Here is a 25,938-nt window from a genome sequence, read left to right as displayed (position 1 = left end):
AACCTAGCTTTTTCTCACTGGAAAATCATCTGTAAACGAGCACAAAATTAAATTCTGCATTTTTGTCTTTTACGAAATAGAGGTTCACTTTAGCATCAGTATACTTAGCACATCGCAATTATATTTAGTGCAGAAGCTCATTGAAAACAGAGCTTGAAACCTAGCTTTTTCTCACTGCTAAATTATCCGCAAACGAGCACATAATTAAATTCTGCATTTTCGTCTTTTACAAAATGGAGGTTCACTTTAGGATTACCATACTTGGCACATCCTGATCCTATTTAGTGCAGAAGCTCACTGAAGATAGAGCTTTAAACCTAGCTTACCGTCACCGGTAAATCATCTGCAAATGAGCACAAAATTAAATTCTGCATTTTTGTCTTTTACAACATAGAGGTTCACTTTACATGTTCATCATATTTAGTGCAGAAGCTCATTGAAGACAGAGCTTCAAACCCAGCTTTTTCTCACTGGAAAATCCTTTGTAAACGAGTACAAAATTAAATCCAGCATTTATGTCTTTTGCAAAATAGAAGTTTATTTTAGGATAATAATATTTAGGCGATCCTGGTGGTATCCAGTACTCACTGAAAATAGAGTTTCGAACCTAGAAACCTCAAACCTAGTGAATCAGGTGCAAACCAGCACAAAATTTTTGTCTCTGGCACAACAAAGGGTTCAGGTTGACTCAGTGCGATCCGCAAACAGCCGCAGAATGGCGGTTCCGCGACAGTCGGTCGAAAATCAGCGTGATCGACGGACACGCGAAGAGGAAAACCGATCGAGCCGCAGTCGTGCAACGCTGTGAGCGCAGGTATGTGCAGGTGCATAACCGTCGTCGTTGATGCTGCACCGTGACGTCATTGGCGGCAGCGTTGCAGCGTAACGGGAACTCGTAAATAACTAGCTGGTGGGAAAAATCGCGCATAAATTACGGCGAACTGATATTTGCCCGAGTTTGTAAATTATATTCCGGGGGTGGGGGGTGGGGGGTGGGGGCAGGCTCCGGTGCGTTCTCCGCGCGCGATTGCATCCGTGCAACGGACCGTGAACCTGCATTTCCTGGTATCCCGATGCGTCAAAGGAATAACGAAATCAAGCGTGTCGCGGTGCTACGATAAACAGATCGATTTCAGACACTATCGATCCACTCCTGTCCTTATATGAACGACGTCCACACCGTGCTATGATTCCAAATCAGAATTGATCAGCTCAAAATTAATATAATTTGTTTACCCTCTGATATCGTAGATTCAATCTTACACGTACACCTAATTACTACACCGGGAATTTCAATGCGATATAAAAATTGGTACAAGTTGGAACCAAATTAATTTCGTTCTCGAACCCTTCGAAACCAAGGTATTTCTTCGAAAATATTTCCATTGTACTCATTTTCACTTATGCGTCCAAAGATTATTACTATTACTCGTGCTTACAGCACTTGAATTTGTAGCAAATTGGTCGAACACAGTGATGCAAAAATTATTTCAAATAAGAGTTTCAGAGTCCGGTGCTGAGGGTTAATAACTTCAAACAGCTATACATTACAGCTATATTAGAAATATTCTTTAGAGTCTGTGCAGAGAAATCGTCCCTGAAGAATGAATCGTCACTCTCAACGATGCTGCCACCGATCGCGCGAGAACTATAATCACCCAGCAAAGATCCACACCACGAAGACTGGCAAGTCCTCAAAATCCTGAAATTCTGGCCTTAACCCAGCCTCGGCTGTCAGCAGCGGCACCTAACCTGCGCGACGGGGTTGCAAGTTGCATCCAGCATGGAACGAGGCCATGTGCGCTATTAGATCCGCCTATCAAGAGCCCGACGAGACCTAACCCAGCGTCGTCGCGAGAAAGACAGCGATACCCGAAGAAATCGCCGTGGCGACGAAACTATCCAAAGAATAGGGAAGAATCGTGTCTACGGGGTAGCCAGGGATCCATAAAACAAAGTTTCGCTCGTTCCTCGTCGCCTGCCTCCCACCTTATCCTCGGTGGACCGTAGAAGCCGAGGGGGTGGCTCGCGAGAGGGGTCTAAAACGGCGGACGTCGAAGCTTACCCAGTAGCAGCAGCAGCGGCAGGGTAAATCCGAGTATCCTGAGTCGTTTCTCCGGTCCGGGGTGTGGTTCCTTGGCTGGCGGGCGGGGCCAGGATCACCCCACGGGATTAAGGACTTTGGACTTGGCTGAATTCGGGAGGAAACTAGTCTCCCAGCTCGCACTATCCACGCAAATTCTCCAGTAGCTCATTCAGTGTTGCATTCGGCCGAGCATCCTCCACAGAAGCACCAAATCTTCGCGTTCACTCAGGGTTCACCTTATTGATATATTCGATTTGTTTCCCAGGGACTAGGTTTCGACGAACGAGAGAGGATGAAGCGGATGATGGTGTGTGGAGAATCTATAAACCCAGATCCTGCGTGCACGCGGTCCTGGTGTCCCCGTCGTTCAGCAACGGTGTCGCGCACGTGTCTCTTTACACCTAGAGGCCCTGTGCGCGCGCGCGCGCGCTTCTTTGTTCCTAGGGGGTAGGGTAGGTCGAGGGGTTCGAGGGACCGGGTTTCTTCCTCGGGTTAGAGACGGAGCAGGACGAGGGGGATCGGCCTGGACGAGGTCCTGCCTTCGCTAGGACATTGTTACTCCCGGCCCGTCGTCGTTGAGAGACCCGGCCGCTGCCAGCTCGATCCACCCACGACCGGTAGCCACCACCGCCTACCCGAGCACTCGGTTAGCTGGCCAGGACCCGTGTCAGGTCCTCGCCAGAAAGGATCTTCTCTCTCCCTGTTCCCTAGTCCTTGCTAGGACCCTCTTCTCTCTCACACTCTCTCTATGGTTCCTCCTCTACACCCTTCTTCTGTCTTGTCCTGGACCGTGATCAGTCACGTGACGCATCGCACCGCGACATCGTGCGTGCTAGCACCTAAACGAACCACCCTCGTGCACCATCGATTCACCACCGATCCCACGACGACCCCCTAACGATCATCAACGGATCGGTCGAACGGATACGCGAACTTCGTTGAATCTTCGAGGAACCTCGGTGTCCCCGAATGTCACCTTCAAGAACACTGTTTAGGGGATGTTCCCAACCCGTCCGTAACCGTTCACAGTCACTCACTCTCCCCGGACACACTGGTCGTCGCCTAGCCGCCGCAATCCGACGACGCAGAGAGCAAGGTATACGCGCGCGCGCGCACGACCGCGAGCTGCCGTGGTTCTTCAGGGTTCGCACCCTCCGGGGTTCTAGGCGAGGGTGCTAGTCACTGTCCAGCCGAATTTCACCGGAGGAATTGTGTGCGAGCGTTGCACACCGCGAGGGAGTAGCTCGAGGTACCGCTTCGCTGGCGGTGGTGCGCGCCGCCATGACAGTGAGCGCGTTCTCTCTCCTCTCCTCTCCTCTCTCTCCCGAACCGAAACCCCCACCGCGCGACCCCCTCCGTCGGCGCACTCTCCGCCAACCCCACCCCAGGCATAACAGTCCCCTCGCAACCCCTTCGCAACCCCCGGATACGTTTCATTCGCCCCGAGTTCCACCCCCGCCGACGAAAACCCCTGACGTCCCTCGTCATCGTACAAGCTGCCTCGGCCCCACCAACGCAATATTGATCGGGCGGAAGGGCGGCAGCCAACCCCGTAGACACTGCCAAAGGCGCCCCGGACCTATGCCTCGTGCCGTGCGACACCCTTTTTGCGGAGATCGCAAGTCGAGACCAGCACCTACAAACTGTGCTAACCGTGGGATGGTGGCGGGCGTTCGGTACATTCGCACCCCGTGCGTTCGGTACATATGCACCCGCCGTTGTAAACCTCCCATCTGAATCCGAATTGTTAGTTAGCTGTTTCAACCGTTCACCGGCTACATTGAAACTATCGAGAAAATTAACGATCATCTCGAGGAGGTGGGATTCGAGTTTGCACAGCAAGGATTCGAGTAGATATGAGTTCAAGGGTTAATTGTAAACAATCCAGTAGATGATGGTATATTATTAGAAATAATCCAGTAGATGAAGATACCCAGAGAAGGTTAGGTAGGGCTTGCTCCATAGGTCCCCGGACCCTGTGTTTAAATTACTATTCGTCTCAAAGGAGTGGTCTCTAGTACAGTAGTATCTGGCTAAATTGGACCAAAATCTGCTCGGTTAAATTTTCATTAGCCATCACCAGCCTGTTCCCACTATTCACTTGTGAATGTCTTAAGATAGGGCTACCTCCGTGGACAAGGTAAAGAATGTATAAAATATAAAAGATGTTCTCTTGCCTTCCAAAAATTAATTGCTGGCTCCCAATGTAAATTTAACCGTGCACAACTGTGGATGAAGATACCTAGAGAAGGTTAGGTAGGGCTAGCACCATGGGTCCCTGGACCTTATGCTTAAATTACTATACGTCTGAAATGAGTGGTCTCTAGTACAGTCAGGTTAAATTGGACTAGAGCCTGCTCGGTTAAATTTACACTAGGTAGCCCTATCAGTCGGTGTCTGGAGATAGGGCTACCTCAGTAGACAAGGATAAAGAATGTATAAAATGGAGAGAATGTTTTCTAGCTTTTCAAAAATTAATTTCTCGCTCCAAATGTAAATTTAACCGTGCACAGCTGTGGATGAAGCTACCTAGGGAAGATTAGGTAGGGCTAGCAGCCTGGGTCCCTAGTCTTTTTAAACTTAATTTTAAGCGATTACATACTATTATTGAAGTGGTATTTTAATGCTTCCTCTCCACAAAATTTTATCCATTCGCGATCGCGTACTGGCCACGAACACCGCGCAAAGAACCGCGGTCTAATTATAGTTTAATGTAATTTAGTTCCGCTACAGTTCGGCTGTAGTTTTCATTTCTGGGTCAGGTTTAAATCCCTTGCGGTCCGAAGTGTTTCCGGTCTTTCATTCTGGAACTTGCATCAGCGTCGTTTAACCGAACCGCATTCTAATAATGTTGCTCCGAACGCGGAAAATGCAAGACCGACACGTCGACTGGCAAACAAATGTCCTGACAATATGTCTACAAAATTACAGTAATTAGTTTAAGAGCACCGTACCTGGAAGCTACACTCCACACTTATCACAGTAATTATATTATAAAATTTTTGTTGTTTTTCTGGTTTAATCTTTTAATTCCGTTCTAAGAGTAATTGGTCTGTGGGTCTTCATGCAATTGTTGCACCTGCAAAATTTATGGAAATGAGTGTACGGTATTTATTTTTTTTGTTTTAAAGGAGGCTTTTTGTTGATAAAATATTCTTTCGTTTCGATTTTTACAGAATAACTTACTGAAATGAGAATTCGAGGGATGTTCTGCAGTCTAGCAACAATATTTATTTTAGACGAGTACGCGGGAATTAAAATGAATTTTTAATCCCCGACATGAGATTGTGTCGCTCAATTATGACCGACGCGGGTAGGTAATCAACGGGCAAATCGGTAAAATAGACAGGAACCGTCATAATTAGACAGCGGATGAGTAAAATGAGCATTACAAATCGAGGGGGGTCGCGATTTAAAAATACACGCGTCTGTCGTCCGTCTCATATAATTAAACCTCGGATTTCGTGTGTCTATTCTAGCAACAATTACACTGCGGGTCCTCATGAAAAATAAAATCTTCCAGAACTCGAGCCAAACAGGAACTTCTTTCTCTCTTTAACAATTTCAATCACTGGAAAACAATATAAATATCGTTAGCCTTACATTCTTTGAATTTTCCCACTGTTTAGAATCTCGCCTGCCAATTTTTATTATAAAACCACGATCCTCCACAGTCCAGCAATAATTAAGAGATCATACAAAATACTTCCAGCATCTCTTCCATCGAACATGGAAAAATTCCCCCAAAATAAAAATTTCAAAAATTTCAAAAATATTTCTCTCTCTCTCCGTAACAATTTTAATAACTCGAGGGCGATGTACCGACGTTCTTTAAATTCTCTGCGCCCCGTCTGGCTGTCTAAAATCTCCATCAATTTCAACCGCGAGCGAGTCAGCAACCAACTGCCGGTATTCCACCAGCAACAACAACGTCCTCGTTGTCACGAATCTCCAGCAATAATCCGATCAAGTCCACTCCATCCCGGAAACGAAGACAGATCCCAGTTCGCGGCTCGCGGGTCGTTGTATCTCGAAGAAAAAGTTCCTCGAAGTGTCGGAGACAAGGCGGCAGAAGGATGGCGCAGGATCGTAGAAACGGAAAGTTGTTTTGGACGCGGCAAAGGGGGCGAATCAGAAACTGAAAGAGAGAGAGAGAGAGAGAGAGAGAGAGAGAGAGAGCTGCGACTAAAGAAACGCGGAAGCGGAATCCGCCGACGGTGAAATTCGTTTAAGCGTAGGAACAGAGAGGAAAGCAAAGACGCCTTTATTAATTTATTCATTCGGGCGCGTGGGAGCGTCGCGCCGCGCAGATGTTCGAGCAAATGTATTCGAGTCGAACGAGACGTGTCCCGTCCAAAAATTTATCGTCGCTGACAGAACGGGGTGTACACTTCGGAGCGATGCCGCACACCCCCGCGATTCGATCCATATTTATGACGTAATGAATATTTGCTCGCTTTTGTATGGCCGCCGCTTTCGCGCCGATATTTCACCAACGAAGATTCGCGTGGAACTCTTGCGATCTTTTTTGTTTTTTTACAACTTTTGGAGCTGTTCGACACTAGACGACTGTATCGTCACGCGTGGAAAATGACGGCGTCGACTAGAAACGGCTCCATTTTGTTCTAGTACCGATTCCTGCAGAAATGTTATCATCGAAAGTATGTAGAACCGAAAATTGAACAGATTCTGAGCCCTCACTAAATTACTGAACTATTCCAGCCTATAGTAAACTGTGTGCAACAAAATCAAAATTCCTGCCTAAAGAAAGAAGATTATTAACTGCTTTTTGAATTTTCTTTCAACCCTGCCCACAAGAATGGTTTTCTGAAGAATTCTGTAAGCGTCCGAAATTTTTCCGTAATTGCCGGTTTTCGGGGCTCGTGGTGTCCATAAATCGATGATGATACCGGTTTCCCGGTGCGAGGGAGACGCCTCAGAAACGTAAGCCACGCGTTCGGCATTATTTAGGGACAGGGGTGGCACTCGTTCCGTCGCGATCCAGACAAAAGCCGAGCTTGCCCCGGTTCTGGCTGAGGGGGTGGAGGGCTATGGTTGTACGCCGCCTGGTTAACAGCCCGCGCATTGTGTCCGTCGAGAAAGGGGATCAGGTGTCAAAAGCCACCTGAACCAACGATGCATCGTATCTCGTTATTATCTATTATGCGGTCCGACCCTCTCGCAGTTTTATCGCGAGCGTTGCTGTCTGCCTTAACTTCGTCCGAAAGGTGTCTACCTGGAGAGAGAATCACGCACTCGTACTTCGAATGCTGGGCACAATGTTCTCGAGCACGTATTGTTTCCGTTCTTTGATCTCGCCGTCACGCACTCGGTGTCGGGAGGAGCCAAAGTTATTTTCCAGATGCTGCGATATTTTTATTATTATTACACCGGATTTCGCGCGGTTGTGGCGGGGAATGGGGGAAAGATCAAAGTGCACAGACGGCGGAAACCCCAACTACGTCAAACTACGTCAAACTACGTCAAACTACGTCAAAATACGTCAAACTACATCAAACTACAATGAGAAAAATCGTCCACTCTTGGGCACAGAATTTGTGGCCCATTTAATTGTTGTTGGCGAGAGCCCTATGTCAAACTACAATGAAAAAATCGCCCACTCTTGGGCACAGAATTTTTGGCCCATTTATTCTTGTTGGCGAAAGCCCTATGTCAAACTACAGTAAGAAAAATCGTCTATACTGAGACATAGCATTTTTGGCCTATATAATTCTTGTTGGTGAAAGCCCTATGTAAAACTACAGTGAGAAAAGTCGTCTATTCTTGGGAACAGAATTTTTGGCCCACTTAATTCTTGCTGGCGAAAGCCCTATGTCAAACTACAATAAGAAAAATCGTCTATTCTTGGGAACAGAATTTTTGGCCCACTTAATCCTTGCTGGCGAAAGCCCTATGTCGAAGAATCGTCTATACAGATACCCAAATGTTTGGCCCACTTAATCCTTGCCGGCGAAAGCCCTATGTCGAAAAATCGTCTACACTGATACCCAAATGTTTGGTCCACTTAATTCTTGGCGGTGAAAGCCCTAGGTCAGCCAAAAAAAAAAAATTCTATACGAAGCCAACCCAAAATTTTTGTCCCACTTATTTCTAGGTGGTGCAAGCCCTAGGCCAATCTACAGTACGAAAAACCATTTGTACTGTGACTACCTAGAATGTTGGGTCCACTTGTGTGTGTCTGGCGAAAGCCCTATCCGAGAGAGACACCTCGTGCTCCGAGACGCAGAAATTGTACTCGTTCATTTTTCGCCGGCGAAAGCCCTAGGTCAAGCGAGAAAAATCGCGGATGACGGAAGTTCAGGCAGACGGGTGATTTTCATCGGTTTATCGAGCGAGCCTAACGAACACGTCGACGGGATCCTCCGTCACCCCTAAATAACGAGCGGACGCATTGTTCGAGGTGGTATCTAACGGCGTGCGGAGGAACCTCGTAAAAACCGTTGCGTTCATGCATATGCAAGCGTCGCAAATTTATGCGGACGTTCGCGTTCGTGCCCGTATCTTTATTCAGATTCCGACTGTATCTTTTATTTTCCCTCGAACGAAGAGGGACGGGGAAAAAATCTAAACGAATCGCGACGTAACGAGCGGCAAAATACGGGAACCGGCTCGATAAGAGGGAAAAGTATGGGGGACGGTGGTGAAAATTAAAAAACAAAAAATAAAAAGAACAGGAGGAACAGCAAAACGGAAATACACGTACCCGGGAATTATCATACCGTACCGGATCGAACGGTTATTAAAGCACGCTTACCCCGAGAGCTGGTCCTGGTCCAGAGAGACGTCTTGCGATCTGAAACAAGAAGAAACAACGGTTAGTTTCGCGCGCTCTGGGGGACGAGGGGAAAGGGCCACGGGCCACCGGCGCTCCGAACTTTTGCAATTTACAGCCCGGAAAATTCCCGTAAGAGCGATCGCGCGACCGAAACCGGGGGCGAGGTCGCCCGGAACCAACGAGGCGCAAAGGGCCGCGAAGATCCGCGAAGAAACGGCGAAAAACTTTCGCAAACAACCCTCTTCCAGCCTCTGTCTTCCCTAACCCCCACGAATAAAAAATCCAACCGAATACAATTAAAACAATAGCGCGACTATCCATTAAGCTACCGAAACTGTTCCTCTACTTTGTCATCTGAAACTGCCAAAAAAAAAAATCGTACCTCAATTTTGAAAATATCGTTGCAAAGAGGAAGCTTCAATCTTTAAATCCATGGAGGATTTAATCGCGAGAAAATTTTTTTAACGTTCCCAGAGATGTTTACACCGTCTTGCATTTTGCAGATTCTAATCGTAAGATGTTTCGAGAAAATATTTCAAAACCGGCAATCCTCCTTCACTCTGCATCGTTTATGCAGCAAAAATTATTCATCAGGAGTATCGTAGGAAACATCATAGTGACGCGTGGGGGACGACTCTTCTTGTGCGGTTGCTCTTCCCGTCAAGGGTTATAATGATTATTTAAAGGCGACGCAGGGTTACTTCTGCGGCCGCCCAGTTTAAAGCCAGGGGTGTTTAGCAATTTATGGTCGCTAGTCCTTTCCGGAAACGCGTCTCTGCGACGGAACTCGGCCGGTTGAGCCACGAACATCGCATTAACGTCAACCAACCCAATTTCCTAGGGAACGGAGCGGGCGAGTTCGAGTGGATAATTTATGTGGTTGCGCGGATAACACCGGCCATTCCCTGTAAACGACTATTTCGAGTTAACGAAAGAGTCCCGCCTCCCCCCTCGCTGCGCCACCCCCTCTCGTAAAATCGGAACATCCTCGTTTCACCGCGAAAACTCATCCTCATCCCAAAGGAGGACAACGTTTGCCGGGAACTCGACGGAAGAAAGGGAAGAGAGAGAGAGAGAGAGAGAGAGAGAGAAAGGAATTTCGCAACGATCGAATCGTTTGTAAGAAATTCCATCCCCCTTATCGAAGTCACGTCGATTACGAGATCGACCTACCCCCTTGGCTCCCATTATCTTATTCTGATTGCGGGAGGATCGCGTCTGAGACACGTTCTTTCTCGAAGATGCTGCCAACTGTAACGTCTCTGGGAACGTTGAAACATTTTTTTCGCAACTGAAACCATAACTGATTCGAAGATTCGAGCTTCCGCTTTACAACGAGACCTTGAAAATTGACCTACGATTTTTCTCCGTCGTTTTATTCCACTTTGATCGAGAGGTGTAATCCAAGACAAACCGTGGGAGCTTCACAAGACCATAGTCTTCGTTTTCGTGGCATAAAACAGTTTTAAAAAATGGTACGTCGAGTTTCAAGGTCTCGTTGGAAAGAGGAGGTTGTAATCTTCAAATCTGCGGTCGATTCGGTCAGGAGAAATTTTTGTTAACGTTGCTGGAGACGTTTCTTTTCGATCACGACTCGTTTGTTTCGAAGTTATATTTAGAGTCGGCAAATTGAAGAAAATCTATTTTAAAAAATCTTGAGTGTTGAAATGCCTTTTTGAGACACCGTACATGTGGACTCGGGACTCAAATGATTAACTGAAAAAATATATAACAATATTCTGAGAGGTCGTAGCGTTCGCATTTAGTAGATTCTGTTTCGAATCTCCGCAGGAGACAACGTTACAGGCCACAGCACCCAAAAAGGATGAAGTACGTCAAACATCATTATAAACCCGGCATCGCCCAGCGAAGTTTCATCAAGATCAGCGATTGTTACTTCGATACGCGGCCTTGTAAGAGCAATTTCGTCGTATTCGCGTCCTCGGGTAGGCGGGGGGTGTGTTAATAGCCGAGAGGGAGCTCTGTTCGTTCTGTTTACCTTGTTTCTCACTTCCGAGAGTTCTATTTGTCCCTCTCTCTCTCTCTCTCTCTCTCTCTCTCTCTCTCTCTCTCTCTCTCTCTCTCTCTCTCTCTCTCTCTCTCTCTCTCTCTTTCTCTCTTTCTCTCTGTCTCTATAGTTCGGTGGGAAAGGATGGGAGAGCGAGGATAGCGGAAAAATCAAAGAGAGAAGAGGAAAAGATGCAAACGAGTGTCCCTCGACGGGCGGGTTCTCACGGATTTCGAGGAAAAGAGAGAGAGAGAGGGGGGGGGGGGGGAAAGAGAGAAGGAGAGAGATAGAGGCGTCGAGGGTGGATTAATGACGACGGAGGGCTCCGAGACCTCGAGAAATCTGTTTATTTTTAATGGGACTCTCCTCCGGGCTTACAGCCGGATTGGCGGTTGGCAGGAGTCGCATCGGGAAGGACGCGAGATTCCCACTTTGCTAAATTAACGCCGCGGATGTTTGCCTAATGCTTTAACGAGGCTCCGTTGCGGGGGCGGGACACGCTCGGTTTAAGCCTAACACGGCAGCGTACGGTTAAATTTACATCGGCAGTGATTTTCTCGCGAGCAGGACATCTTTCTTCACCGGAAAAGAAGAACTGAAGCTCAATAGACATTCAGTTTTGTAAGCTAAGATTTAATCCGTCACTGTATATATTGTTCATGCAAATACTCATATGTTCAAATTATTGATAAAACGAACGTCGAAAAACGAAAAACGAACGAGACGATAAAAGGACGAGCAGTCTCGTCAGGTCGGACACCGGAGAAAGACGTGTTGTTAATAAATGATTTAATGTTTTACGTCTGTTTAAATTCCTTACAGTTTTGCTATTGATATAGTAAATACAAGTCACAGAATACATTTTGTCCTTGACACCGAGAAATGTCGTTCTAGCAGTTAGGCTATTCTGGCTCTCATGGCCCCAATTGTAGCACCAATGGATAGCCGAGATTCTTACGATTGAAACGAGCCCAAACACGATGCAATTGCGACGATTTTTAGCGATTCAAGTAATTAAGACGCAAGGCACGCTTAAGTGTCCGACGCTATCCCTCCCGAGTACAGAAAATGGGACTTCAGACTGAGCTTCAGATATCGGTATCCCACTCATTCCCTCTCCTTCCTTCAGTTGGAGTCACCCCCCGGTTAAGTGTCCGCAGTCGGGCCCACTGTGGACGCTTAAGTGTGCACTGCTGTAATCCACTGTAAAATCGGTAAAATTAGTCCGATTCACCTCGTGTTTGGACTCGTTTTAATCGGAAAATCCTCAGCAGTCGATTGGTGCTGTTATTATAAAAGTAAGACGACGATTAATCCTCGAATAACGGTATTTGGGTCCACTTGGACCCAGGGTTACAAACGTACCTCAAAATTCTAGGTTTCCACTGGTCGGACCAAATCGCCAGTATTAAAATATGCTGTTCCATACACGGTCGATCGTATCAACACGTAAACAAATTCAATTCATATAACGTGCAATATAGCGCGCGAAGCAAATTTGAGTAGAAGACATGTTTCATATGCAGTAGATCGTGCGCGTTGCATTCATTACCGTCAATCGTTCCTGTTATTAATTTATAATTAAATTTGCAAATAAATTCCCATTTAAAGCGGCGTACAATTCTGTCAACCAGCTACATGTAACAGGTCCGACGAAAAGGTCAACGTTCATGTCACTGAACTAGGTTCAAAAATAAGTTAAAAAATACATTATAATATATCCATGTGTGCGCAAGAATTTAACGAAATCCAGCCACGGCTGAATCACCAAAAGCCTCGGCGGGGTCGATAAAAATAAAATTTTGTTTATGCTTGCTTAGTGGTGGCAGTGCATACATAGTATTCGTGTCGTATCTTTGTCCACCGAGGCGGCCTCGCAAAGGCAGCGAGCGTTTGGGGGCTGTGCAAATTTAACCGTGCAGGATTTTTAGTGAAATTTAACCGTGCACCGCTGCGCACAGCACACTCGGATCGCGTTACCGTTCGGTTCTCAATCATTACAGCTTTATGTAGATTTATGGGACGTCCTATTTTATTGGCGGATATCGGCGGACTCGTATTTATTCGGCGCACGACAGAGTGTGCCGTGCTTTGCTGTACTCATTCCTGCGAGGTCGAGGACTCTCTCTCTCTCTCTCTCCCTCTCTCTCTCTCACTATCTCTCTCTATTTTTCTCTTTCACTCTATCTCTCGGTCTCTCTCTCTCTCTCTCTCTCTGACCGTCCACCTGTCTCCCTCTGCGTCGCACTCGCGCGAGCGGAAAATACTAGCATGACATTTATATTAAACTCTACGGAAACTATCGATCGCGCACGCGTGTATATATAACCCGCGGCGTTTCACGCAAATAGATTTGTATTTATAGGGATTTTATTCCGGCCGGATCGAACCGTTCGCTCGATTCGCATCGCATTTTCATCGGGGATCAGACATCGCCGAGCCACGCTGAAATTTAATAAAAAAAATGTTTTTCGAGCGCACACGCGCACGCGGTCCGAATACGTGGCCCTTTCATTTGGATCCGGATCGGTGAATAATCCTTTCAGCCGGTTTTCGGAGTCCAGTGGATCACAGAAAGCCCGGTTCCTTACGAGCTGTTTTTGGGAGCACGATTTTTGTTTTTTGAATCTCCGAATAAAACCGGGATTTTTTTTCTGATGAAGAGTTTGTTTGGGAGAGAGAGAGAGAGAGTGGTGGTCGCGTTGTGAAAAGTTGGGTTAATTGAGAGATATCTCGAACGTTTGCCGACCGCTTTATCGAACGCGGTGCCGCGAAAGTTATTTTTCCCGGAAATTCACCGAATTTTTGTCACTTGCACAAAGCTGATGATGAAATTTTACTAATTACCATTACTTACTTATTTCCGAACGAAATTCACTATCGGTATTTCCGAGGGAAATGTTCTCGATCTCGAAATATTCACAGCAGCACCGAAGCACGATACACTCGACGGGAACGTTGACAGCGGACTGAGACCACGAAGACCACGAAGAAACGCAAACTGTAAACAATGGCCCGCTGAATAGCCGCTATAAATCTTATCAATCGTATCAAAATACCCATGAACCGGCCCGACAAAGGATGACGAACAATAGGAAGCTTTCGGAGAAATAGTACACGCATACTGTTCCTTTTGCTACCTGAAAAACCGTATTCAATAACGTTTCCTTTGGGGGTGAAACTTCAGAGGGTGGTCCCACCCTTCGGACACGAGTCGACGCGGCCGAAGGAACAACAACATAAGCACGTTCGACCCTCAAGCACAACGACTAATTGGTTAGTTCAAATTCTCCTTTTTATTAAAAATTCTGCGAAACAGCAATTCTGTTTGGAATCGTAAAAAAAGAAAACTTTAAAAATCCGTGCGATTAAAGTACAATTTTGTCTGCGAATTATAGCCATTTCCGAGTAGAGGAAGAAGAACGAAAAATTATTCTCCCGAGAATTTCTGAAAAGAGAATTTTCCGAACTTGGTGTATAATTTTATTTGAGAGTCGCAGCAATTTTTTTCGCGATTATAGGAGTACTTCTATTATTCCAAAAATTTTAAAAACCGTATAATTCAAGTACAATATCGTTAGAGGGTAATTTATAACCTTGATTAGGAGTCGTAGAACCTCTACTATCCGTTCTAATTAGTTAAACATGAGCATTCGAATAATAGAACTATATTCCATCCATAATCCTAGACTAAATCTTCACAGATTTGTACAGTAAATTACGTCGCAATATCAACTTTCATGGATTCAATTAATTCCACGTGGTTCGGACATCGAAAGTTTCAATTATCGAGGTTCCACTGTAATTCGGCTACAGTATCGTCCAGAAACTGCTTGTATCCATTATTGTTTGTTATAAAACAAATCTGAACAAGTTTAAATAATTTTCTCGTAGCGACAGTTTGAAAGTTAAGCGCAATTTCCCGCCACTGTCGCGAGATTCGATCGATTTAAAAGAACCGCTCGCTTTCTCGTCGGCGAATTCAATGCGCGAGTCTTTTTCTCGGACAGCCGTGTCGCGTAATAAAAACGTACGACAATCGCGGGAGCTGTTCCACGACGCGAGAACAATTAAATCCAGCTCGAGACTCGGTCTCCGACGTTTCCGAAGTCGTTCCACGGGGCTCTCCTCCGAGACACTTTTCGCGGGACGAACGGGCGGCCGATTAGATTTCCACAGTTTTCCGGACACCCTGGAAAACCGTGTTGCTTCTTCGAGACTATCAGCCCTCCCGGACTATCTCGCCTTTCCCTCTGAGAACGACCGATGAGACGCAGTTTACGATTTTTGCGAAACTTTTCTGCAACACACCTCCCCCCTATAAAAATGTTATACGACGCTTTCACGGGCAATCGAAATTATCTTTTCTATTCTAGGAAGATGACGCAGAAAGATACAATCGTAGTCACTGGATTGTTGAAAAATCTAGACCGTGGATCTGTCTGCAATATAAAAATGTTTTTAATTGTCCAAAATAATGGTTCAAGGTAGAGAATTAAGTAGAAATGTTCAATATTTCCCCTCGTAATTGGTTTAATCATTTTTAAACAATATAACAATGTATTCAAATTTTTGTGTCAGTTCTACAGTTTTGTATTTCACTTACAAGGGAAATACAAAAGCCAAAATGTAACACGCCGATTATAATGAAAGTAATGGTAGGATATAGTTTGTTAAAAAATAGTTGATACGTATCTTTTTTTATCTGAAATGGTCCATATCTAGAGGGTGAAAATAGCCCCCAAAGTTGGCGGGTGAAAACCCTATTTTTGCTAATATCTCAGGAACCAGAGGGTCTAGAGCAATCATTTTTTTTTAATTTCTGTGTTTTCTAATTCTTTCTGAAATCTCTCGTACGACTACATTTCTTCATTGAAAAGACATAAATTTAAAAAAATAATTGTCCTCTAGTTCCCAACATATTAGCAAAAATAGGGTTTTCACCCCCAACTATGAGGTCTATTTCCACCCCCTAGATCATTGGAGATGAAAAAAAATACGTGTCAAATATTTTTCAAAAAACTATATCCCCCATAAATTTCATTAAAATCGGCGTGTCACGGTTGGGTGATTTCCCTCGTTATTACATGAACCTGAGAGCAGTAGAAAAATGAAGACAATCGAATAATATCAATATACTATCTTCAACTCGTTAAAATTATTCTTTAATAATTTTAATGGAATATGTATCCCTGTCTCTTGTAATAGAAAAATTTGTATATCGCATTAAGATCGATTTGCAGTGTAATAAACACGGTCTTCGCATTTCACCGATCACGGATCTGCGCGGCGAATAATCGCGCAAATTCGCGTCCGATAATTCCGCAGCGACGTGTCGCGTCGGGTTGCGACACGGTGGAAATTGAATTCGCGTGTGCGAAAATCGACACAAGGCGGGAAAAGTCGCGCGTCACCGGCAAAACGGTTGTCGAATTTTCGGACGGGTTCTCGTCAGTTTCCGTGGATCCGGAAACGATTTACTGCGATCGATCCTCGGGGGTTGCGATCCTAAAATTGAGTTCCCTCTGTCTCATTTCTCTCCCCTCTCTCTCTCTCTCTCGGCGTCTGAGAGACGTTTTACATCTCCGCTTTCGCCCGGCGAGACTACCAACTTTATTTCCTCGCTTTTTTTTCCCGCGGGAAGCGTGGGCGGCCGGATCGCGATAAAATTTGACTTCCAAATGGCTCGGCCGAAGTTTCGTCTCCATCGAAATTCCAATGATTCCGCGGAAACTTCCCTACCGATGACTCCATTCCTCTTCCCGTCTGTCCGAGCAACTTCGATCCTCGCCTCCGACCACTTTCCCACCCTCCAAACAGGGGAAGAAGAATCGCAGGCATTTCCGGTGATCGGTCATTCGATTCGCTCGCGACGCGAATCTTTCAACGAGCTGTGGCCGAATGGCGTCTTCGTGAAAAGATTTTTCGCTGATCAGTGCTACGGAAGAACCCAAACATTACAAGATGTATAACAAAAATTGTAAATACCATTTTTGAACTCGTGTCACTCCCGGTAAAAAATCGTAGAATATTCTAACTGTGCTTATTTTGAAGGGTGAATTCTCTAGTTTCACACCCTTGAATTTACCATTTTTCAAAGACTCCGTTTTGTTGTAATGTTATTTTACGTAAGGTCCCAACAGTGAGCAAGAGTCCTCCCAATTTGAACTCGTGATACTCCTGTTAAAAAAATCGTAGAATATTCTAACTGTGCTCATCTTCAAGGGCGAATTCTGTAGTTTCACACCCTTGAGTTTGGTATTTTTCAAAGACTTCGTTTTGTTGTAATGTCATTTTACATAAGGTCCCAACAGTGAGCAAGAGTCATCCATCATTGAGCCCATGATACTTCCGGTAAAAAAATCGTAGAATATTCTTATTGTACTCATTTTGAAGGGTGAATTCTCTAGTTTCACACCTTTGAATTTACAATTTTTCAAAGACTCCGTTTTGTTTTAATGTTATTTCACATATGGTTCCAACAATGAGCAAGAGTCCTCCTTTTCGAGCTCATGATACTTCCGGTAAAAAAATCGTAGAATGTTCTTATTGTGCTCATTTTGAAGGGCGAATTCTGTAGTTTCACACCCTTGAATTTAGTATTTTTCCCAGACTTCGTTTTCTTACAATATTATTCTACACACGTACTCTCACAATGTACGAACCTCAGTATCCCAGCCCCAAACGCACTCTTTAAAACAAAATAGCTTTTTTAATATTGACTCAACCGAATCGAGTCCTTTTTTAAAAATTAGAAGGAGCAGCGTACTAAATAATACGTAGAAGGAATTTTTGAAAAATTGCAGTCACGGGTCTATAAGAATAAGAGTTTTTCTTTAATTTTCAATGCAGGCTCAGAGAAGTGTATACAGAAAATTTCTAAAAACATCGCACGAGTTTAGGGAACGATTACAAGTGAAACAGAAGCTATTAGTCTCCAGTGTAGGAACGCCTGAAGTCAGTCAGCCGGATATTGCAGCGTGCGATTTTCCAGGCACTTATTACCGGCAGGTTTGCATCGGGACGTAATCTTTGGCGCGAGTTTCGCGAGTCTCTCTCTCTCTCTCTCTCTCTCTCTCTGTGTGCGTGTGTGTTACTCGATTTCAGCGACCTGTTTGTCGATCGTCGGTAGAACCGGCTGCATTCTGCACCAAGAAACCGCGCTCTGACGTGCAACGTAATTTCCTAGGTGCCTTTCGCGCCCCCAGCATACGGAAACACGGAACAGACAACAATGAAACTCCGGTCGGACGACACGTTCGAACGCCGACACTCGTCCTTATTATAGAACGAGAGAGAAAGGGAAATAGAGAGAGAGAAAGAGAGAGAAGAAGATGGAGAGAACGAAAGAGAGAATGCGAGAGAGGAGGGGGTGTCTTTCCGCCATCGAAGAAGTGGAAATTACGTCAAAGACGCGATTGTGCGGCGGCCATTGTATCGAGTGTTCGGGAACAGAAATAAACCAGGGCGACGATCAAGTTCGCGCATTGAATTCCGCCGTCCCTGAATTAGTGTTCTCCCGTGTCGGCGCGGGGACAGGGCCGGGACGAATTAAAGTTGCACCCGCGGCTGCGGAAAATTGGAAACTCCCAGCCCCGTTCGTTCGTTCGTTCGTTTCAAACGTGATCGTGTCCGCGGTCTCTGGCCGGTCCCAAATTTCCGGACATTTATTCCAAAGTCGAGCCGAATAATAACCTCGTGTCCCCGTTCCGAGCGACGACCCTTGCCCGGCGCACCACATATCACGGCTCATAGCCGATGCGTTAATAACAAAGAGATAATTCTCCAGCGACGTGTCCCGACCGACGCTTCGAACGACCCATTTCACGCGTTACGAGTACCACGATCACTGTCCGGGCCTCGGGAATCGATTGTCCTAACTCTTTTTTTTCTTTTTTGTTAGGGACAACATCAGTCACAACGTAAAATTTATACTTTTCAGGTCCGACAACGGAATTTTATTTATTTCGTCCCGATCGGCCCGGTTCTTCCTCGGGTCGGAGAGGTCTTTGTTGGTTTCGAGCCAATAGGAAAATTTGACAATTTTTTTGGGTGGAGGTGAATTGATGTTTGGCACAGGGGTATTGACTGTACATTGGGTATTTTTTCAGAATTTTTGGATCACTCGTTGAGGTTGGAAAAAAGGATTTGAGACTCTACTTCGTGGGGTAAGAGGTTCTGAGTACGAGAGGAACAACTCCGAATTTTGGGAGTGATTTTCTCGGTTACTGTACAAGATATTTGAACGAATCCAACAGCAAACGGTAGATGCATACCATTACTATTTTACATATTTTTATGAAATTTTTTGGGCTGCTTTTTAAGGCTGGAGAAAAGAATTTGTATCCCTACTTTATCTAGGAAGGTGTCAGTACGACAGAAACAACCCCTAACTTTATGAATAGTTTTCTCGATTACTATAAGGGATACCTGAGTGCACCAAACTGCAAACAATAGATGCATTCTAAGACCACGCCGTGTATTTTTCTCAAAATTTTCGGTCACCCTTCAACAATAGAAAAAACCTCGAATCTCTACCTTATCTCATAGGAACTTGTTACTCCCACAGAAACAACCCCTAACTTTGTCAGTGGTTTTCTCGGTTTATAAAAGAGCTATCTGAATGAATCAAACTGCAAATAGTAGATGCACCCTAGAACAACAACATATATTTTTCAGAAAATTTAGCGCCCCTCATTAAAGCCATAAAAAATTCCTGTCTTCAACAATGAAGTCTACCTAAAATTGTAGGTGCAACAAACGTCCAGTTCTTAAAGTTCCTCTCGAGAAATCCTCTCACAAGTAAAAATAAAGCACCACCAGCGCATAAACATCGTTTGAACTAATCAGACAGAGAAAGTGAAGCAGTATCTGGGCCAAGTAGAGAGAGGGAGAGAGAACTAAAAATCTGGGAACCTCGGGGTGGAGCAGCGTTTGTGCGAGAAACGCGAGTTTTCTCTGTCAGGGAGACCTGCCCACCTTTCTTCTTAATTACCGAGCTGGCTCGTACATTCGTTTCGCGGCTTGTGGGCTGGTCGAAACACTTCTCGCTCGCGTTGCCTCTTCAACCCTCGTCCCGACACCTCCTCACCCTGTTGGCCGCTGTTTTCGAAGCTGCCGGAAGCGCGAAATCGTCGGCGAACAAGTGGCGAGGGCGGTCCGTGGTTCGTACAAAAGAGAACTCTAGTGACGCCTCCGTTTTAACGTAACACTGTCTTCGAAATCCCCGATCTACACCACTTGTACAGAATACTAGGCAACAGTTGAGAGTAATCGCAATTTTATTCTTAATTATTTTCGTTCTACATCGCTTGGAAAAATCATCCCTTAAACGATTTTCATCAATCTGTTTTTCAACACTCCTGTGGAAAATTTGTATAACTGTAATGATTAATTAACCCTTCGCACTCGGCGCTGTTTTCAATCTAAAACTAAATTTTTCTTCCGTCTTAGAATATTTTCATTTTATTCATACGAAACTGATCCGATTTCTACATATAATATTGAAATGTTTAGTAATCTATTAAATTGAAATTTTGTAATGTAACAAATATTTTGTAATATTTTTTGTAATTTCTTTGAAATAATGCCAGAACAATTTCGAGTGGTGCTTCAGAGTCACCACTCGAGTGCAAAGGGTTAACATCAGTGGGAACAACCCCACGATTAAGCTCATTCACTCGGTATCAAAAAATTCGAACAATTTCTACCCTTAAGGATTGGTATAAAATCGAGTAGAAAACAGGATCGTATCTTTGACGAAAGCTACGAGGGGAAAGGGTGGGAATATCATAGTAAACGTCCCCGCGCGGGCCAGATATCGTCGCCGGAAGAAGATCTGCTGTGAATTCGTCGACCCACCCCCAAATACCAGGGGACGTGGCAGCACGTGACGAAGCACAGCGAGAAAAAAAGTGAAAGACGACGACCGAGGCGATTTATCGGCGGCCGAAGTTTCGGAATCGCGTGGGAGCAGGCATCCAACCCCACCCCCAGGAGATCTCGTTCTCCTTTTCGCAACATTTTTGTCCGTCGTTTGGGATCGTCGAGAGGATAATCCTCCGTCTGAGACGCGACGATTCGAAACGCGTTCGGGGATCGACGTCGACGATACGATCGCGGATTAAGAGGGAGCGGTTGCGGAAATGTAAACGGAAAAAATCGCTCGGCTAAGCCCGGAAGACGACGCCAGAAAGCCACCGAAAAAAATTAGAGGACATTGGCCACGTCGAAAATTTCGGCTTCGAACACTTATTTTGTCGAGATCGATCGGATAAATCAAGTAAATCAACCGGGAAAATCAGATGAATCGTCGGACATTCTCAACGATTCCTGCTGATAATAGAAAGTTCATAGTTATTGTTTTGGGTCTGTTATTGTTATTGTTTTTAGTATTATTGTTTAAGGAGTAATATATTTAAAAGATTTGTTAATGTTTCAGGACCTATCGATTGTAGAAGGTCCAGATTACCAGCTCCACTTAAAGAGCTGATTTAGGAGTTCTCACCCCTAGGTTTGTGAGCAGTTTCCTCGGTCACTATGTCAGATATTCGAATGAACCAAAAAGCATCTGGTAAGTGGATATTTGCTTTATCTTGCGTAATTTATTCAAAATTTTATGTCACTTCTTAAGGGTGGAAAAAAATCTTCGAATCTCTAGTCTATCTTGAACGAGAGAATCAACCCCTAACTTCGGAAGCGATTTTCTCGATGACCATATGAGATATTTGCATGAATCCAAGTGCAAATAGTAGATGCGTGCAAGGGCTATAGCATGTATTTTTTGCAAAATTTTACATCGCTTCTTCAGGGTAGAAAAAATTGCGTCGAATGAAGTCAGAATGGTGTTAGGTGTGAGAAAAACTACCCCCAACTTTGTGATCGATTTTCTCGATTAATGTACAAGATATTCAAACGAATTGAAGAGCACGCAATAAATGTGTATTAACTAAGTCCATACGTCATCGATACGTCACCATCCATCCCCAAAGGGCTACACAATCACGACGACTCGTTAGCTGCTAGCGCCGTGGATTAACTCGAGCATCGGATACAAGTGTTTGAACATGTGCCGTCCGAGTTCGAAACACAGCCGATCCAGTGTCTGTTTTGTTATCAAGCCAGCAATGTAGCAGACAGCGCGAAGGATCAAGCAACGCCTCTGGCAGCGAGCTGGCGAATGATTTCGCAGGGGGTTGCACGCGCGAGTACGCTTTTATGAAATGTTAAACGAGTCCGGGCGGGAATAATTCAAACGCGTCGCATCCCAACGAAATTTCAGCCTGTACGTTAGACGTGAGCCTGCGAGAGAGAGAGAGAGAGAGAGAGAGAGAGAGAGGGCGCCCTTCGCGTTTTTCCATGCAGTATTCATTTACCATTCCGGCGCGCGGTAAAAGGGTACATTTGCATGGAAATTTTTCTCGACTCGTTCCTCTCGAAAGGTGACGTACACAAATCCACCGGGCTATTTCTTGCCGCGCCGCGGAGAAAGGATTAAAGTATTCGCCGCGGAACAGAAATTGTTGCGGGGTAGAAGAAAATTATCGCGCGCGCAAAGGACAAGGACGGGGAACGAGCCCTTCAACCACAAACGGCCGCGCGCATCTTCGCTCGAGAGATTCACTCGACTCTTTTTAACGACACGCAGCCGCGAGCTTTTCAGTAATCCTCCTTTTGAATCTCTCCTCTCTTTCCCCCTCTCCCTCTCTTCCTCTCTCTCTCTCTCTCCCTCTGCCTATATCGTTCGCTCTCGCGAGCTCCGTGCATGCCTGAATGCGGCTGTTTGCGAGCAAGCGAGTTGTCAACTCACCCTGCAATCACAATCGACGAATGCGACGCAACCCTGAATTCCCAGCCCTACCGGCAAGGGCTAACTTTTCGTCCAAGTGCCTGTCTTTATGTGTTTTCTGTTCTTTTGACGATTTTGTCCCCTGCTGTCCCATTTATTTATTTGTTTATTCAACCATGCTCCAGAGACGGCGCATAGGTGTACTTTTGCGTGACAGTTGATTTTCAGGATATCTGCGATTTTATTGTGCAGGATCGGTAGATGTTACCGACGCAAGGTTTGTTGCTATCTATTTAGTGTTCTTTGGAGCAGGATTGGTAATTTTTTCGTTGGAAAATAATTAGATTTGTCTGCTGTGTAACGTATCAAACTTAGGTAAGGGGTTGCGGGCAACCAGAGCTGTAACCTAATATTCAAACATTTTTCCTGCAAAACGTAATACAGATATTCGAAAATTTTTTACTGGATATGAAAGTTGGTTCGTTCCGCTACAAGATACAATTTTTTCTATTGTAAAGTTCACGTATGTCACGACCGCTAGGGCCATTTAAAAATGGTCTATATGGAACACCACTCAAGGGATGGCAAGCAACCAGAGCAGTAACCTAATATTCAAACATTTTTCCTGCAGAACGTAACAAAGATATTCGAAAATTTTTTACTGGATACGAAAGTTGGTTCGTTCCGCTACAAGATACAATTTTTTCTATTGTAAAGTTCACGTATGTCACGACCGCTAGGGCCATTTAAAAATGGTCTATATGGAACACCACTCAAGGGATGGCAAGCAACCAGAGCAGTAACCTAATATTCAAACATTTTTCCTGCAGAACGTAATAAAGATATTCGAAAATTTTTTACTGGATACGAAAGCTGGTTTATTCGGCTACAAGATAAAATTTTTACCATTGCAAGACCGCGTATCCCAAGACCGCTATAATTATTTCCATGAGATCCTGTTTATCAAGGGTTGCGATGCGTCTACTGGTACTTCGCGCGATTCCGACGCGATTAACGCCGATCTAGAAAATTGAAGCAGGGCAGACGTCGAAAGTTGATCAGCACTAGAGAATCCGACGAAACCGACGGGGCCGACGTTATCGAGAAACGACTCGTGATCTCGGCTCGCTCTTCAGATTACTTTGCGTGCGAGACGCGAAGAGTGTCGCAATTAACATGCTCGGCGCGATATCCGAGCTCTCTCGACGCCGTTCCACGGGTAAACGCTCGTCCCCTCGTCGCGTCGTCTGGCATAAAACCCGAACCCCTCAAGAACCCTTTTGAATCTCCCACTTTCACCCTCCCCCCTGGCCCCGGGGGGCTCTGGAAAAAAGGGGGTGAATGGGTGGAAAAAAAGGGGGGTGGAACGCGCCTCGCGTTCACTTTTAGAGAAAAGAAAACGTTCCGGGTGCGGCACGGCTGCGAAGGAAGTCGCGACGCGAAGGGGGAGGCAAGCAGACTCGACTCGCAAATGGAAATTGGTTGCAAAGGAATATTTACTGGCGACCGTGGGCTAGGTGAAAAGCGTGTAACTTATGTGGCGGAGACGCTGGTAGGGCGAGCACGAAGAGCAATGCACCGGGCACGGAGAACCGACACAGAGAATCATGCCACCGCGACGAGTCCTGTGAAATGGTTACCCAATTTATTATTTTGTTCGGCCCGGAATACACTCCTTCCGACCAACCGAAAGATCAAAGTCTGACTCCCCGCACGAAATTTGTTGCATCTCGGTTCCTGGAAATTGAATGGGTTATGCGATATAGGTATCCTACTGTGGGCTGAGGAAGAGCATGGATAAATGGGTGGGTAGTTTTGTCTGGAAAAATTCTCGATTATTCTCCGGACATTTCTGCGAATAATATTCTAACAAAATTTGTCTGCCTCGAAAATAATTCCCTAAGCCAGGCACTTTTTTGGCGTCCGCAGAAATGTGTGCCATTTTAGATACGTTAATTGTCATCACTTAAACATATTTCGATGCTAATAGTTAGACTGGGGATTTCATGCATTTATGACAAAAACACAATCGAAAAGAAATTAAATTTTTATTTCAGTTTGTTGCAACTCAGATGGGAAGTTTTTATTTTGCATAAAGATCCGCAGTCTACTGATAGTGTGGTATTGACACTAGAACTACCGGACCAGTCAAAATGACTACCTAATTCTTTCTTTAACAATTACTGAAATGATAAAAATATTTTCAGAAATCTTTTAATGAACTGGAGCACACGTTAGAATAGAAATGGTATCAGGTTTGAATGGATGTAGTCTTGACATTATCACAAAGCAATATACATCAGTCGTATTTATCACTCGGTAGTTCTACTGTTAATTCATATCTGCATACAGTAAGTCTACAGAATACTGCTATGCAAATTACGTGTTCAAAGGCGAATATTTTTGTTTTCCTTCCAACGTCGGATCGTTTATTTAAAGTTACCAATTCAAGTATGTGTTGATCAATGTTGTTCGCAACAGGATACACACGATCCACCGGAAACGGTCGATCCCAGGTTTCCAGGCTCTCCTTCAGGAGAATCCTCTCCATCCCTCTCTCTCCTTCTCTCTCTCTACCTTTCTCTTCGGATAGGAAAATCGGGCGGACCTAAATTTATTCTCGACAGGAGCCCGCCGCGTTCCCGATAATTCTGTTTGCTCGATTCTCCGCTCGCCGTGGCTGGTCCACTGTCTTCGTGGCTTTATTCGGTGCAACGATTGACCGGATGCGTCACCGCGACCTAGGACAACACTCTGTTCGAGCCGATTGAGACCTCAGGATGCGGTATCAAATTTTTATCCCCGGCGCAGTACTCAAACTAAATCTTCACAGAACCAATCGACCGATCATTTTCTTGGAAAATTCGACTCCTCGCAAATTCCTACCACGCTCACATATTTTGAGATTTTTATCTTTAAGTTCCCGAAAAATCATCCCCCAGAACCCTAGCGGCGCGATCGCCTTCGGAATGTAAAATAGCACGAATCATTAGTCGTCTGGGGGTCTCGAGAGTTCAGCAGTGTGGCAAAGACTATAACAATGGGTCCAGGGCTCGGAAGCAAGGATCGAGCAGGTTCTTCACCCTCTCCTCTAAAGATAGCGGGCCGTCGGTCGAGTCGATTGCTAATTTTACACGGGTTGGCGGCGAGCGATCGCGATTCGAGGCAGCCGACACATGATCGGTAACCAACCGAACGAGCAGTCGGGGCCGGCTGATCGGACGGCGGCTCTAATTTTAGATAAATCCATCCGGCGGCCG

The 25,938-nt window shown here is 45.2% G+C and overlaps 1 protein-coding gene across 10 annotated transcripts in view; it reads right to left on the bottom strand.

Annotated features, from left to right (window-relative positions):
- LOC143360337 (protein turtle) overlaps nt 1-25,938 on the bottom strand; it is a 315,901-nt gene that overhangs the window by 111,332 nt on the left and 178,631 nt on the right. For 9 of the 10 annotated variants that reach the window (XM_076799066.1, XM_076799063.1, XM_076799068.1 and 6 more), the window contains exon 4: nt 8,862-8,900. The gene's annotated coding sequence lies outside the window, so the exon portion shown is untranslated. Of the gene's footprint in view, nt 1-2,065; nt 2,291-8,861; nt 8,901-25,938 lie in introns of those variants that run through there. The other variant, XM_076799064.1, reaches the window with a different exon arrangement.

The sequence above is a fragment of the Halictus rubicundus genome, chromosome 13 (assembly GCF_050948215.1).
Source record: "Halictus rubicundus isolate RS-2024b chromosome 13, iyHalRubi1_principal, whole genome shotgun sequence".
Taxonomy (NCBI): domain Eukaryota; kingdom Metazoa; phylum Arthropoda; class Insecta; order Hymenoptera; family Halictidae; genus Halictus; species Halictus rubicundus.
This window is presented reverse-complemented; position numbering and strand designations above follow the sequence as displayed.